Here is an 18,084-nt window from a genome sequence, read left to right as displayed (position 1 = left end):
TTAAGAAGAATGTTTTTTATTGGAGTCCAATTGTCTCATTTATCACATTTATCAGGTGACAGTCCAAAGTTAGATCAATTAAGTCCCACAGTCAATCGTTTCATAGTTAAAAGCGATGCAACCTAGTAATATCAGAAAAATATCGCTAAATACATGTTGGTACGAATATGTGACCCAACCGTTGTAACTCAAACGGACTGACACCGTTAGAAAGTCAATGAAATGTAGTTTTTGAAACTGTCGCTTTTTCTACAACGCGCGCTAACGGCTAGGATAGGTCCCACAGTAAAAAAGTGACTTTTTTAGCTTAATTTTTAAATGAAGCGCTACCACAGTGCCCAGTGTAATCGCTGAGTTCCGGCAATCACTTCAAATTAACAAGAATGTTATTTCTTGGAGTACAATTGTCTTATTTATCACATTTATCAGGTCACAGTCCAAAGTTAGTTCAATTAAGTCCCACAGTCAACGTTTCATTGTTAAAAGCGATGCAACCTAGTAATATCAAAAAAATATCGCTAAATACATGTTGGTACGAATATGTGACACAACCGTTGAAACCCAAACCGACTAACACCGTTAGAAAGTCACTGAAATGTAGTTTTTGAAACTGTCGCTATTTCCTCAGCGCGCGATAATGGCTAGGATTGGTCCCACAATAAAAAAATGACTTTTTTTATCATAATTCTTAAATGAAGCGCTACCACAGAGGCCAGTGTAATCGCTGAGTTTCGGCAATCATGTCAAATTAAGAAGAATGTTTTTTATTGGAGTCCAATTGTCTCATTTATCACATTTATCAGGTGACAGTCCAAAGTTAGATCAATTAAGTCCCACAGTCAATCGTTTCATAGTTAAAAGCGATGCAACCTAGTAATATCAGAAAAATATCGCTAAATACATGTTGGTACGAATATGTGACACAACCGTTGTAACTCAAACGGACTGACACCGTTAGAAAGTCAATGAAATGTTGTTTTTGAAACTGCCGCTATTTCTTCAGCGTGAGATAATGGCTAGGATTGGTCCCACAATAAAAAAATGACTTTTTGTATCTTAATTTTTAAATAAAGCGCTACCACAGTGCCCAGTGTAATCGCTGAGTTCCGGAAATCACGTAAAATTAATAAGAATGTTATTTCTTGGAGTCCAATTGTCTCATTTATCACATTTATCAGGTCACAGTCCAAAGTTAGTTCAATTAAGTCCCACAGTCAACGTTTCATTGTTAAAAGCGATGCAACCTAGTAATATCAAAAAAATATCGCTAAATACATGTTGGTACGAATATGTGACACAACCGTTGAAACTCAAACGGACTGACACCGTTAGAAAGTCAATGAAATGTAGTTTTTGAAACTGTCGCTTTTTCTACAACGCGCGCTAACGGCTGGGATAGGTCCCACAGTAAGAAAGTGACTTTTTTTAGCTTAATTTTTAAATGAAGCGCTACCACAGTGCCCAGTGTAATCGCTGAGTTCCGGCAATCACGTCAAATTAACAAGAATGTTATTTCTTGGAGTACAATTGTCTTATTTATCACATTTATCAGGTCACAGTCCAAAGTTAGTTCAATTAAGTCCCACAGTCAACGTTTCATTGTTAAAAGCGATGCAACCTAGTAATATCAAAAAAATATCGCTAAATACATGTTGGTACGAGTATGTGACACAACCGTTGAAACTCAAACGGACTGACACCGTTAGAAAGTCAATGAAATGTAGTTTTTGAAACTGTCGCTATTTCCTCAGCGCGCGATAATGGCTAGGATTGGTCCCACAATAAAAAAATGACTTTTTTTATCATAATTCTTAAATGAAGCGCTACCACAGAGGCCAGTGTAATCGCTGAGTTCCGGCAATCATGTCAAATTAAGAAGAATGTTTTTTATTGGAGTCCAATTGTCTCCTTTGTCACATTTATCAGGTGACAGTCCAAAGTTAGATCAATTAAGTCCCACTGTCAATCGTTTCATAGTTAAAAGCGATGCAACCTAGTAATATCAGAAAAATATCGCTAAATACATGTTGGTACGAATATGTGACCCAACCGTTGTAACTCAAACGGACTGACACCGTTAGAAAGTCAATGAAATGTTATTCTTGAAACTGTCGCTTTTTCTTTAGCACGCGATAACTGCTAGGATTGGTCCCACAATAAAAAAATGACTTTTTGTATCTTAATTTTTAAATAAAGCGCTACCACAGTGCCCAGTGTAATCGCTGAGCTCCGGAAATCACGTAAAATTTACAAGAATGTCATTTCTTGGAGTCCAATTGTCTCATTTATCACATTTATCAGGTCACAGTCCAAAGTTAGCTCAATTAAGTCCCACAGTCAATCGTTTCATTGTTAAAAGCGATGCAACCTTTGACCCAACCGTTGTAACTCAAATGGACTGACACCGTTAGAAAGTCAATGAAATGTAGTTTTTGAAACTGTCGCTATTTCTTTAGCGCGCGATAACTGCTAGGATTGGTCCAACAATAAAAAAATGACTTTTTGTATCTTAATTTTTAAATAACGCGCTACCAGAGTGCCCAGTGTAATCGCTGAGTTCCGGAAATCACGTCAAATTGAGAAGAATGTTATTTCTTGGAGTCCAATTGTCTCATTTATCACATTTATCAGGTCACAGTCCAAAGTTAGCTCAATTAAGTCCCACAGTCAATCGTTTCATTGTTAAAAGCGATGCAACCTAGTAATATCAAAAAAATATCGCTAAATACATGTTGGTACGAATATGTGACACAACCGTTGAAACTCAAACGGACTGACACCGTTAGAAAGTCAATGAAATGTAGTTCTTGAAACTGTCGCTATTTCTTTAGCGCGCGATAACTGCTAGGATTGGTCCCACAATAAAAAGATGACTTTTTGTATCTTAATTTTTAAATAAAGCGCTACCACAGTGCCCAGTGTAATCGCTGAGTTCCGGAAATCACGTCAAATTAAAAAGAATGTCTTTTCTTGGAGTCCAATTGTCTCATTTATTACATTTATCAGGTCACAGTCCAAAGTTAGCTCAATTAAGTCCCACAGTCAATCGTTTCATTGTTAAAAGCGATGCAACCTAGTAATATCAAAAAAATATCGCTAAATACATGTTGGTACGAATATGTGACACAACCGTTGAAACTCAAACGGACTGACACCGTTAAAAAGTCAATGAAATGTAGTTCTTGAAACTGTCACTATTTCTTTGGCGCGCGATAACGGCTAGGATTGGTCCCACAATAAAAAAATGACTCTTTGTATCTTAATTTTTAAATGAAGCGCTACCACAGAGCCCAGTGTAATCGCTAAGTTTCGGCAATCATGTCAAATTAACAAGAATGTTTTTTCTTGGAGTCCAATTGTCTCCTTTATCACGTTTATCAGGTGGCAGTCCAAAGTTAGTTAAATTAAGTCCCATAGTCAATCGTTTCATAATTAAAAGCGATGCAACCTAGTAATATCAGAAAAATATCGCCAAATCCATGTTGGTACGAATATGTGACTCAACCGTTTTTTATTTCCTTTTATTTTTTTTTTTATTTCCTCAGCGCGCGATAACGTCTAGAATTAGTCCCACAATAAAAAAATGACTTTTTTTATCTTAATTCTTAAATGAAGCGCTACCACAGCGCCCAGTGTAATCGCTGAGTTTCGGCAATCATGTCAAATTAAGAAGAATGTTATTTCTTGGAGTCCAATTGTCTCCTTTATCACCTTTATCAGGTGACAATCCAAATTAGTTCAATTAAGTCCCACAGTCAATCGTTTCATAGTTAAAAGCGATGCAACCTAGTAATAATAGAAAAATATCGCTAAATACATGTTGGTACGAATATGTGGCCCAACCGTTGTAACTCAAATGGGCTGACACCGTTAGAAAGTCAATGAAATGTAGTTTTTGAAATTATTGATATTTCTTCAGCGCGCGATAACGGATAGGATTGGTCCCACAGTAAAAAATGACTTATTTATCTAAACTCTTAAATGAAGCGCTACCACAGCACCCAGTGTAATCGCTGAGTTCCGGCAATCACGTCAAATTAAGAAGTATGTTATTTCTTGGAGTCCAATTGTCTCAATTATCACATTTATCAGGTCACAGTCCAAAGTTAGTTCAATTAAGTCCCACAGTCAATCGTTTCACCGTTAAAAGCGATGCAACCTAGTAATATCAGTTAAATATCGCTAAAAACATGTTGGTACGAATATGTTACCCAACCGTTGTAACCCAAACGGACTGACACCGTTAGAAAGTCAATGAAATGTAGTTTTTGAAACTGTCGCTATTTCTTCAGCGCGCGATAACGGGTAGGATTGGTCCCACATTAAAAAAATGACTTTTTTATCTTAATTCTTAAATGAAGCGCTACCACAGAGCCCAGTGGTATCGCTGAGTTCCGGCAATCACGTCAAATTAAGAAGAATGTTACTTCTTGGAGTCCAATTGTCTCATTTATCACATTTATCAGGTCACAGTCCAAAGTTAGTTCAATTAAGTTCCACAGTCAACGTTTCATTGTTAAAAGTGATGCAACCTAGTAATATCAAAAAAATATCGCTAAATACATGTTGGTACGAATATGTGACCCAACCGTTGTAACTCAAACGGACTGACACCGTTAGAAAGTCAATGAAATGTAGCTCTTGAAACTGTCGCTATTTCTTTAGCGCGCGATAACGGCTAGGATTGGTCCCACAATAAAAAAATAACTTTTTTATCATAATTCTTAAATGAAGCGCTACCACAGTGCCCAGTGTAATCGCTGAGTTCCGGCAATCACGTCAAATTAAGAAGAATGCTATTTCTTGGAGTCCAATTGTCTCATTTATCACATTTATCAGGTGACAGTCCAAAGTTAGCTTAATTAAGTCCCACAGTCAATCGTTTCATTGTTAAAAGCGATGCAACCTAGTAATATCAGAAAAATATCGCTAAATACATGTTGGTACGAATATGTGACACAACCGTTGTAACTCAAACGGACTGACACCGTTAGAAAGTCAATGAAATGTAGTTTTTGAAACTGTCGCTATTTCCTCAGCGCGCGATAATGGCTAGGATTGGTCCCACAATAAAAAAATGACTTTTTTTATCATAATTCTTAAATGAAGCGCTACCACAGAGGCCAGTGTAATCGCTGAGTTCCGGCAATCATGTCAAATTAAGAAGAATGTTTTTTATTGGAGTCCAATTGTCTCCTTTATCACATTTATCAGGTGACAGTCCAAAGTTAGATCAATTAAGTCCCACTGTCAATCGTTTCATAGTTAAAAGCGATGCAACCTAGTAATATCAGAAAAATATCGCTAAATACATGTTGGTACGAATATGTGACCCAACCGTTGTAACTCAAACGGACTGACACCGTTAGAAAGTCAATGAAATGTAGTTTTTGAAATTATCGATATTTCTTCAGCGCGCGATAACGGATAGGATTGGTCCCACAGTAAAAAATGACTTATTTATCTAAACTCTTAAATGAAGCGCTACCACAGCACCCAGTGTAATCGCTGAGTTCCGGCAATCACGTCAAATTAAGAAGTATGTTATTTCTTGGAGTCCAATTGTCTCAATTATCACATTTATCAGGTCACAGTCCAAAGTTAGTTCAATTAAGTCCCACAGTCAATCGTTTCACCGTTAAAAGCGATGCAACCTAGTAATATCAGTTAAATATCGCTAAAAACATGTTGGTACGAATATGTGACCCAACCGTTGTAACTCAAACGGACTGACACCGTTAGAAAGTCAATGAAATGTAGTTCTTGAAACTGTCGCTATTTCTTTAGCGCGCGATAACTGCTAGGATTGGTCCCACAATAAAAAAATGACTTTTTGTATCTTAATTTTTAAATAAAGCGCTACCACAGTGCCCAGTGTAATCGCTGAGTTCCGGAAATCACGTCAAATTAACAAGAATGTTTTTTCTTGGAGTCCAATTGTCTCATTTATCACATTTATCAGGTGACAGTCCAAAGTTAGCTCAATTAAGTCCCACAGTCAATCGTTTCATTGTTAAAAGCGATGCAACCTAGTAATATCAAAAAAATATCGCTAAATACATGTTGGTACGAATATGTTACCCAACCGTTGTAACCCAAACGGACTGACACCGTTAGAAAGTCAATGAAATGTAGTTTTTGAAACTGTCGCTATTTCTTCAGCGCGCGATAACGGGTAGGATTGGTCCCACAATAAAAAAATGACTTTTTGTATCTTAATTTTTAAATGAAGCGCTACCACAGAGCCCAGTGTAATCGCTAAGTTTTGGCAATCATGTCAAATTAACAAGAATGTTTTTTCTTGGAGTCCAATTGTCTCCTTTATCACGTTTATCAGGTGGCAGTCCAAAGTTAGTTAAATTAAGTCCCATAGTCAATCGTTTCATAATTAAAAGCGATGCAACCTAGTAATATCAGAAAAATATCGCCAAATCCATGTTGGTACGAATATGTGACTCAACCGTTTTTTATTTCCTTTTATTTTTTTTTTTATTTCCTCAGCGCGCGATAACGTCTAGAATTGGTCCCACAATAAAAAAATGACTTTTTTATCTTAATTCTTAAATGAAGCGCTACCACAGCGCCCAGTGTAATCGCTGAGTTTCGGCAATCATGTCAAATTAAGAAGAATGTTATTTCTTGGAGTCCAATTGTCTCCTTTATCACATTTATCAGGTGACAATCCAAATTAGTTCAATTAAGTCCCACAGTCAATCGTTTCATAGTTAAAAGCGATGCAACCTAGTAATAATAGAAAAATATCGCTAAATACATGTTGGTACGAATATGTGGCCCAACCGTTGTAACTCAAATGGGCTGACACCGTTAGAAAGTCAATGAAATGTAGTTTTTGAAATTATCGATATTTCTTCAGCGCGCGATAACGGATAGGATTGGTCCCACAGTAAAAAATGACTTATTTATCTAAACTCTTAAATGAAGCGCTACCACAACACCCAGTGTAATCGCTGAGTTCCGGCAATCACGTCAAATTAAGAAGTATGTTATTTCTTGGAGTCCAATTGTCTCAATTATCACATTTATCAGGTCACAGTCCAAAGTTAGTTCAATTAAGTCCCACAGTCAATCGTTTCACCGTTAAAAGCGATGCAACCTAGTAATATCAGAAAAATATCGCTAAATACATGTTGGTACGAATATGTGACACAACCGTTGTAACTCAAACGGACTGACACCGTTAGAAAGTCAATGAAATGTAATTCTTGAAACTGTCGCTATTTCTTTAGCGCGCGATAACTGCTAGGATTGGTCCCACAATAAAAAAATGACTTTTTGTATCTTAATTTTTAAATAAAGCGCTGCCACAGTGCCCAGTGTAATCGCTGAGTTCCGGAAATCACGTAAAATTAACAAGAATGTTTTTTCTTGGAGTCCAATTGTCTCATTTATCACATTTATCAGGTCACAGTCCAAAGTTAGCTCAATTAAGTCCCACAGTCAATCGTTTCATTGTTAAAAGCGATGCAACCTTTGACCCAACCGTTGTAACTCAAACGGACTGACACCGTTAGAAAGTCAATGAAATGTAGTTCTTGAAACTGTCGCTATTTCTTTAGCGCGCGATAACTGCTAGGATTGGTCCCACAATAAAAAAATGACTTTTTGTATCTTAATTTTTAAATAACGCGCTACCAGAGTGCCAAGTGTAATCGCTGAGTTCCGGAAATCACGTCAAATTGAGAAGAATGTTATTTCTTGGAGTCCAATTGTCTCATTTATCACATTTATCAGGTCACAGTCCAAAGTTAGCTCAATTAAGTCCCACAGTCAATCGTTTCATTGTTAAAAGCGATGCAACCTAGTAATATCAAAAAAATATCGCTAAATACATGTTGGTACGAATATGTGACACAACCGTTGAAACTCAAACGGACTGACACCGTTAGAAAGTCAATGAAATGTAGTTCTTGAAACTGTCGCTCTTTCTTTAGCGCGCGATAACTGCTAGGATTGGTCCCACAATAAGAAAATGACTTTTTGTATCTTAATTTTTAAATAAAGCGCTACCACAGTGCCCAGTGTAATCGCTGGGTTCCGGAAATCACGTCAAATTAACAAGAATGTTTTTTCTTGGAGTCCAATTGTCTTATTTATCACATTTATCAGGTCGCAGTCCAAAGTTAGCTCAAATAAGTCCCACAGTCAATCGTTTCATTGTTAAAAGCGATGCAACCTAGTAATATCAAACAAATATTGCTAAATACATGTTGGTACGAATATGTGACACAACCGTTGAAACTCAAACGGACTGACACCGTTAGAAAGTCAATGAAATGTAGTTCTTGAAACTGTCACTATTTCTTTAGCGCGCGATAACGGCTAGGATTGGTACCACAATAAAAAAATGACTTTTTGTATCTTAATTTTTAAATGAAGCGCTACCACAGAGCCCAGTGTAATCGCTAATTTTCGGCAATCATGTCAAATTAACAAGAATGTTTTTTCTTGGAGTCCAATTGTCTCCTTTATCACGTTTATCAGGTGGCAGTCCAAAGTTAGTTAAATTAAGTCCCATAGTCAATCGTTTCATAATTAAAAGCGATGCAACCTAGTAATATCAGAAAAATATCGCCAAATCCATGTTGGTACGAATATGTGACTCAACCGTTTTTTATTTCCTTTTATTTTTTTTTTTATTTCCTCAGCGCGCGATAACGTCTAGAATTGGTCCCACAATAAAAAAATGACTTTTTTTATCTTAATTCTTAAATGAAGCGCTACCACAGCGCCCAGTGTAATCGCTGAGTTTCGGCAATCATGTCAAATTAAGAAGAATGTTATTTCTTGGAGTCCAATTGTCTCCTTTATCACATTTATCAGGTGACAATCCAAATTAGTTCAATTAAGTCCCACAGTCAATCGTTTCATAGTTAAAAGCGATGCAACCTAGTAATAATAGAAAAATATCGCTAAATACATGTTGGTACGAATATGTGGCCCAACCGTTGTAACTCAAATGGGCTGACACCGTTAGAAAGTCAATGAAATGTAGTTTTTGAAATTATCGATATTTCTTCAGCGCGCGAGAACGGATAGGATTGGTCCCACAGTAAAAAATGACTTATTTATCTAAACTCTTAAATGAAGCGCTACCACAGCACCCAGTGTAATCGCTGAGTTCCGGCAATCACGTCAAATTAAGAAGTATGTTATTTCTTGGAGTCCAATTGTCTCAATTATCACATTTATCAGGTCACAGTCCAAATTTAGTTCAATTAAGTCCCACAGTCAATCGTTTCACCGTTAAAAGCGATGCAACCTAGTAATATCAGTTAAATATCGCTAAAAACATGTTGGTACGAATATGTTACCCAACCGTTGTAACCCAAACGGACTGACACCGTTAGAAAGTCAATGAAATGTAGTTTTTGAAACTGTCGCTATTTCTTTAGCGCGCGATAACGGGTAGGATTGGTCCCACAATAAAAAAAAGACTTTTTTATCTTAATTCTTAAATGAAGCGCTACCACAGCGCCCAGTGTAATCGCTGAGTTTCGACAATCATGTCAAATTAAGAAGAATGTTATTTCTTGGAGTCCAATTGTCTCAATTATCACATTTATCAGGTCACAGTCCAAAGTTAGTTCAATTAAGTCCCACAGTCAATCGTTTCTCCGTTAAAAGCGATGCAACCTAGTAATATCAGTTAAATATCGCTAAAAACATGTTGGTACGAATATGTTACCCAACCGTTGTAACCCAAACGGACTGACACCGTTAGAAAGTCAATGAAATGTAGTTTTTGAAACTGTCGCTATTTCTTCAGCGCGCGATAACGGGTAGGATTGGTCTCACAATAAAAAAATGACTTTTTTTATCTTAATTCTTAAATGAAGCGCTACCACAGAGCCCAGTGGTATCGCTGAGTTCCGGCAATCACGTCAAATTAAGAAGAATGTTACTTCTTGGAGTCCAATTGTCTCATTTATCACATTTATCAGGTCACAGTCCAAAGTTAGTTCAATTAAGTTCCACAGTCAACGTTTCATTGTTAAAAGTGATGCAACCTAGTAATATCAAAAAAATATCGCTAAATACATGTTGGTACGAATATGTGACCCAACCGTTGTAACTCAAACGGACTGACACCGTTAGAAAGTCAATGAAATGTAGCTCTTGAAACTGTCGCTATTTCTTTAGCGCGCGATAACGGCTAGGATTGGTCCCACAATAAAAAAATAACTTTTTTATCATAATTCTTAAATGAAGCGCTACCACAGTGCCCAGTGTAATCGCTGAGTTCCGGCAATCACGTCAAATTAAGAAGAATGCTATTTCTTGGAGTCCAATTGTCTCATTTATCACATTTATCAGGTGACAGTCCAAAGTTAGCTTAATTAAGTCCCACAGTCAATCGTTTCATTGTTAAAAGCGATGCAACCTAGTAATATCAGAAAAATATCGCTAAATACATGTTGGTACGAATATGTGACCCAACCGTTGTAACTCAAACGGACTGACACCGTTAGAAAGTCAATGAAATGTAGTTCTTGAAACTGTCGCTATTTCTTTAGCGCGCGATAACTGCTAGGATTGGTCCCACAATAAAAAATGACTTTTTGTATCTTAATTTTTAAATAAAGCGCTACCACAGTGCCCAGTGTAATCGCTGAGTTCCGGAAATCACGTCAAATTAACAAGAATGTTATTTCTTGGAGTCCAATTGTCTCATTTATCACATTTATCAGGTCACAGTCCAAAGTTAGCTCAATTAAGTCCCACAGTCAATCGTTTCATTGTTAAAAGCGATGCAACCTAGTAATATCAAAAAAATATCGCTAAATACATGTTGGTACGAATATGTGACACAACCGTTGAAACTCAAACGGACTGACACCGTTAGAAAGTCAATGAAATGTAGTTTTTGAAACTGTCGCTATTTCCTCAGCGGGCGATAATGGCTAGGATTGTTCCCACAATAAAAAAATGACTTTTTTTATCATAATTCTTAAATGAAGTGCTACCACAGTGCCCAGTGTAATCGCTGAGTTCCGGAAATCACGTCAAATTAACAAGAATGTTTTTTCTTGGAGTCCAATTGTCTCATTTATCACATTTATCAGGTCACAGTCCAAAGTTAGCTCAATTAAGTCCCACAGTCAATCGTTTCATTGTTAAAAGCGATGCAACCTAGTAATATCAAAAAAATATCGCTAAATACATGTTGGTACGAATATGTGACACAACTTTTGAAACTCAAACGGACTGACACCGTTAGAAAGTCAATGAAATGTAGTTCTTGAAACTGTCACTATTTCTTTAGCGCGCGATAACGGCTAGGATTGGTCCCACAATAAAAAAATGACTTTTTGTATCTGAATTTTAAAATGAAGCGCTACCACAGAGCCCAGTGTAATCGCTAAGTTTCGGCAATCATGTCAAATTAAGAAGAATGTTTTTTCTTGGAGTCCAATTGTCTCCTTTATCACGTTTATCAGGTGGCAGTCCAAAGTTAGTTAAATTAAGTCCCATAGTCAATCGTTTCATAATTAAAAGCGATGCAACCTAGTAATAATAGAAAAATATCGCTAAATACCTGTTGGTACGAATATGTGACCCAACCGTTGAAACTCAAATGGGCTGACACCGTTAGAAAGTCAATGAAATGTAGTATTTGAAATTATCGCTATTTCTTCAGCGCGCGATAACGGATAGGATTGGTCCCACAGTAAAAAATGACTTATTTATCTAAACTCTTAAATGAAGCGCTACCACAGCACCCAGTGTAATCGCTAAGTTTCGGCAATCATGTCAAATTAAGAAGAATGTTTTTTCTTGGAGTCCAATTGTCTCCTTTATCACGTTTATCAGGTGGCAGTCCAAAGTTAGTTAAATTAAGTCCCATAGTCAATCGTTTCATAATTAAAAGCGATGCAACCTAGTAATAATAGAAAAATATCGCTAAATACCTGTTGGTACGAATATGTGACCCAACCGTTGAAACTCAAATGGGCTGACACCGTTAGAAAGTCAATGAAATGTAGTTTTTGAAATTATCGCTATTTCTTCAGCGCGCGATAACGGATAGGATTGGTCCCACAGTAAAAAATGACTTATTTATCTAAACTCTTAAATGAAGCGCTACCACAGCACCCAGTGTAATCGCTGAGTTCCGGCAATCACGTCAAATTAAGAAGTATGTTATTTCTTGGAGTCCAATTGTCTCAATTATCACATTTATCAGGTCACAGTCCAAAGTTAGTTCAATTAAGTCCCACAGTCAATCGTTTCACCGTTAAAAGCGATGCAACCTAGTAATATCAGTTAAATATGGCTAAAAACATGTTGGTACGAAAATGTTACCCAACCGTTGTAACCCAAACGGACTGACACCGTTAGAAAGTCAATGAAATGTAGTTTTTGAAACTGTCGCTATTTCTTCAGCGCGCGATAACGGGTAGGATTGGTCCCACAATAAAAAAATGACTTTTTTATCATAATTCTTAAATGAAGCGCTACCACAGTGCCCAGTGTAATCGCTGAGTTCCGGCAATCACGTCAAATTAACAAGAATGTTATTTCTTGGAGTCCAATTGTCTCATTTGTCACATTTATCAGGTCACAGTCCAAAGTTAGCTCAATTAAGTCCCACAGTCAATCGTTTCATTGTTAAAAGCGATGCAACCTAGTAATATCAAAAAAATATCGCTAAATACATGTTGGTACGAATATGTGACACAACCGTTGAAACTCAAACGGACTGACACCGTTAGAAAGTCAATGAAATGTAGTTTTTGAAACTGTCGCTATTTCCTCAGCGCGCGATAATGGCTAGGATTGGTCCCACAATAAAAAAATGACTTTTTTTATCATAATTCTTAAATGAAGCGCTACCACAGAGACCAGTGTAATCGCTGAGTTTCGGCAATCATGTGAAATTAAGAAGAATGTTTTTTCTTGGAGTCCAATTGTCTCTTTTATCACATTTATCAGGTGACAGTCCAAAGTTAGCTCAATTAATTCCCACAGTCAATCGTTTCATAGTTAAAAGCGATGCAACCTAGTAATATCAGAAAAATATCGCTAAATACATGTTGGTACGAATATGTGACCCAACCGTTTTAACTCAAACGGACTGACACAGTTAGAAAGTCAATGAAATGTAGTTCTTGAAACTGTCACTATTTCTTTAGCGCGCGATAACGGCTAGGATTGGTCCCACAATAAAAAAATGACTTTTTGTATCTTAATTTTTAAATGAAGCGCTACCACAGAGCCCAGTGTAATCGCTAAGTTTCGGCAATCATGTCAAATTAACCAGATTGTTTTTTCTTGGAGACCAATTGTCTCCTTTATCACATTTATCAGGTGGCAGTCCAAAGTTAGTTAAATTAAGTCCCATAGTCAATCGTTTCATAATTAATAGCGATGCAACCTAGTAATATCAGAAAATTATCGCCAAATGCATGTTGGTACGAATATGTGACTCAACCGTTGTAACTCAAACGGATTGATACTTTTAGAATGTCTATGAAAGGTAGTTTTTGAAACTGTCGCTATTTCCTCAGCGCGCGATAACGTCTAGGATTGATCCCACAATAAAAAAATGACTTTTTTTTATCTTAATTCTTAAATGAAGCGCTACCACACAGCCCAGTGTAATCGCTGAGTTCCGGCAATCACGTCAAATTAAGAAGAATGTTATTTCTTGGAGTCCAATTGCATCATTTATCACATTTATCAGGTGACAGTCCAAAGTTAGTTCAATTAAGTCCCACAGTCAATCTTTTCATTGTTAAAAGCGATGCAACCTAGTAATATCAGAAAAATATCGCTAAATACATGTTGGTACGAATATGTGACCCAACCGTTGTAACTCAAACGGACTGACACAGTTAGAAAGTCAATGAAATGTAGTTCTTGAAACTGTCACTATTTCTTTAGCGCGCGATAACGGCTAGGTTTGGTCCCACAATAAAAAAATGACTTTTTGTATCTTAATTTTTAAATGAAGCGCTACCACAGAGCCCAGTGTAATCGCTAAGTTTCGGCAATCATGTCAAATTAACAAGATTGTTTTTTCTTGGAGACCAATTGTCTCCTTTATCACATTTATCAGGTGGCAGTCCAAAGTTAGTTAAATTAAGTCCCATAGTCAATCGTTTCATAATTAATAGCGATGCAACCTAGTAATATCAGAAAATTATCGCCAAATGCATGTTGGTACGAATATGTGACTCAACCGTTGTAACTCAAACGGATTGATACTTTTAGAATGTCTATGAAAGGTAGTTTTTGAGACTGTCGCTATTTCCTCAGCGCGCGATAACGTCTAGGATTGATCCCACAATAAAAAAATGACTTTTTTTATCTTAATTCTTAAATGAAGCGCTACCACACAGCCCAGTGTAATCGCTGAGTTCCGGCAATCACGTCAAATTAAGAAGAATGTTATTTTTTTGGAGTCCAATTGTATCATTTATCACATTTATCAGGTCACAGTCCAAAGTTAGTTCAATTAAGTCCCACAGTCAATCTTTTCATTGTTAAAAGCGATGCAACCTAGTAATATCAGAAAAATATCGCTAAATACATGTTGGTACGAATATGTGACCCAACCGTTGTAACTCAAACGGACTGACACCGTTAGAAAGTCAATGAAATGTAGTTCTTGAAACTGTCGCTATTTCTTTAGCGCGCGATAACTGCTAGGATTGGTCCCACAATAAAAAAATGACTTTTTGTATCTTAATTTTTAAATAAAGCGCTACCACAGTGCCCAGTGTAATCGCTGAGTTCCGGAAATCACGTCAAATTAACAAGAATGTTTTTTCTTGAAGTCCAATTGTCTCATTTATCACATTTATCAGGTCACAGTCCAAAGTTAGCTCAATTAAGTCCCACAGTCAATCGTTTCATTGTTAAAAGCGATGCAACCTAGTAATATCAGAAAAATATCGCTAAATACATGTTGGTACGAATATGTGACACAACCGTTGAAACTCAAACGGACTGACACCGTTAGAAAGTCAATGAAATGTAGTTCTTGAAACGCTCACTATATCTTTAGCGCGCGATAACGGCTAGGATTGGTCCCACAATAAAAAAATGACTTTTTGTATCTTAATTTTTAAATGAAGCGCTACCACAGAGCCCAGTGTAATCGCTAAGTTTCGGCAATCATGTCAAATTAACAAGAATGTTTTTTCTTGGAGTCCAATTGTCTCCTTTATCACGTTTATCAGGTGGCAGTCCAAAGTTAGTTAAATTAAGTCCCATAGTCAATCGTTTCATAATTAAAAGCGATGCAACCTAGTAATATCAGAAAAATATCGCCAAATCCATGTTGGTACGAATATGTGACTCAACCGTTTTTTATTTCCTTTTATTTTTTTTTTATTTCCTCAGCGCGCGATAACGGCTAGGATTGGTCCCACAATAAAAAAATGACTTTTTGTATCTTAATTTTTAAATGAAGCGCTACCACAGAGCCCAGTGTAATCGCTAAGTTTCGGCAATCATGTCAAATTAACAAGAATGTTTTTTCTTGGAGTCCAATTGTCTCCTTTATCACATTTATCAGGTGACAATCCAAATTAGTTCAATTAAGTCCCACAGTCAATCGTTTCATAGTTAAAAGCGATGCAACCTAGTAATATCAGTTAAATATCGCTAAAAACATGTTGGTACGAATATGTGACCCAACCGTTGTAACCCATACGGACTGACACCGTTAGAAATTCAATGAAATGTAGTTTTTGAAACTGTCGCTATTTCTTCAGCGCGCGATAACGGGTAGGATTGGTCCCACAATAAAAAAATGACTTTTTTATCTTAATTCTTAAATGAAGCGCTACCACAGAGCCCAGTGGTATCGCTGTGTTCCGGCAATCACGTCAAATTAAGAAGAATGTTACTTCTTGGAGTCCAATTGTCTCATTTATCACATTTATCAGGTCACAGTCCAAAGTTAGTTCAATTTAGTTCCACAGTCAACGTTTCATTGTTAAAAGTGATGCAACCTAGTAATATCAAAAAAATATCGCTAAATACATGTTGGTACGAATATGAGACCCAACCGTTGTAACTCAAACGGACTGACACCGTTAGAAAGTCGATGAAATGTAGTTCTTGAAACTGTCGCTATTTCTTTAGCGCGCGATAACTGCTAGGATTATTCCCACAATAAAAAATGACTTTTTGTATCTTAATTTTTAAATAAAGCGCTACCACAGTGCCCAGTGTAATCGCTGAGTTCCGGAAATCACGTCAAATTAACAAGAATGTTATTTCTTGGAGTCCAATTGTCTCATTTATCAGATTTATCAGGTCACAGTCCAAAGTTAGCTCAATTAAGTCCCACAGTCAATCGTTTCATTGTTAAAAGCGATGCAACCTAGTAATATCAAAAAAATATCGCTAAATACATGTTGGTACGAATATGTGACACAACCGTTGAAACTCAAACGGACTGACACCGTTAGAAAGTCAATGAAATGTAGTTTTTGAAACTGTCGCTATTTCCTCAGCGCGCGATAATGGCTAGGATTGGTCCCACAATAAAAAAATGACTTTTTTTATCATAATTCTTAAATGAAGCGCTACCACAGAGCCCAGTGTAATCGCTGAGTTTCGGCAATCATGTGAAATTAAGAAGAATGTTTTTTCTTGGAGTCCAATTGTCTCTTTTATCACATTTATCAGGTGACAGTCCAAAGTTAGCTCAATTAATTCCCACAGTCAATAGTTTCATAGTTAAAAGCGATGCAACCTAGTAATATCAGAACAATATCGCTAAATACATGTTGGTACGAATATGTGACCCAACCGTTGTAACTCAAACGGACTGACACCGTTAGAAAGTCAATGAAATGTAGTTCTTGAAACTGTCACTATTTTTTAGCGCTCGATAACTGCTAGGATTGGTCCCACAATAAAAAAACGACTTTTTGTATCTTAATTTTTGAATAAAGCGCTACCACAGTGCCCAGTGTAATCGCTGAGTTCCGGAAATCATGTCAAATTAACAAGAATGTTTTTTCTTGGAGTCCAATTGTCTCATTTATCACATTTATCAGGTCACAGTCCAAAGTTAGCTCAATCAAGTCCCACAGTCAATCGTTTCATTGTTAAAAGCGATGCAACCTAGTAATATCAAAAAAATATCGCTAAATACATGTTGGTACGAATATGTGACACAACCGTTGAAACTCAAACGGACTGACACCGTTAGAAAGTCAATGAAATGTAGTTCTTGAAACTGTCACTATTTCTTTAGCGCGCGATAACGGCTAGGATTGGTCCCACAATAAAAAAATGACTTTTTGTATCTTAATTTTTAAATGAGGCGCTACCACAGAGCCCAGTGTAATCGCTAAGTTTCGGCAATCATGTCAAATTAAGAAGAATGTTTTTTCTTGGAGTCCAATTGTCTCCTTTATCACGTTTATCAGGTGGCAGTCCAAAGTTAGTTAAATTAAGTCCCATAGTCAATCGTTTCATAATTAAAAGCGATGCAACCTAGTAATAATAGAAAAATATCGCTAAATACATGTTGGTACGAATATGTGACCCAACCGTTGTAACTCAAATGGGCTGACACCGTTAGAAAGTCAATGAAATGTAGTTTTTGAAATTATCGCTATTTCTTCAGCGCGCGATAACGGATAGGATTGGTCCCACAGTAAAAAATGACTTATTTATCTAAACTCTTAAATGAAGCGCTACCACAGCACCCAGTGTAATCGCTGAGTTCCGGCAATCACGTCAAATTAAGAAGTATGTTTATTCTTGGAGTCCAATTGTCTCAATTATCACATTTATCAGGTCAAAGTCCAAAGTTAGTTCAATTAAGTCCCACAGTCAATCGTTTCACCGTTAAAAGCGATGCAACCTAGTAATATCAGTTAAATATGGCTAAAAACATGTTGGTACGAAAATGTTACCCAACCGTTGTAACCCAAACGGACTGACACCGTTAGAAAGTCAATGAAATGTAGTTTTTGAAACTGTCGCTATTTCTTCAGCGCGCGATAACGGGTAGGATTGGTCCCACAATAAAAAAATGACTTTTTTATCTTAATTCTTAAATGAAGCGCTACCACAGAGCCCAGTGGTATCGCT

This window comes from Hydractinia symbiolongicarpus, chromosome 14 (assembly GCF_029227915.1).
Source record: "Hydractinia symbiolongicarpus strain clone_291-10 chromosome 14, HSymV2.1, whole genome shotgun sequence".
NCBI lineage: Eukaryota > Metazoa > Cnidaria > Hydrozoa > Anthoathecata > Hydractiniidae > Hydractinia > Hydractinia symbiolongicarpus.
Note: the sequence above shows the minus strand (reverse complement) of the source record.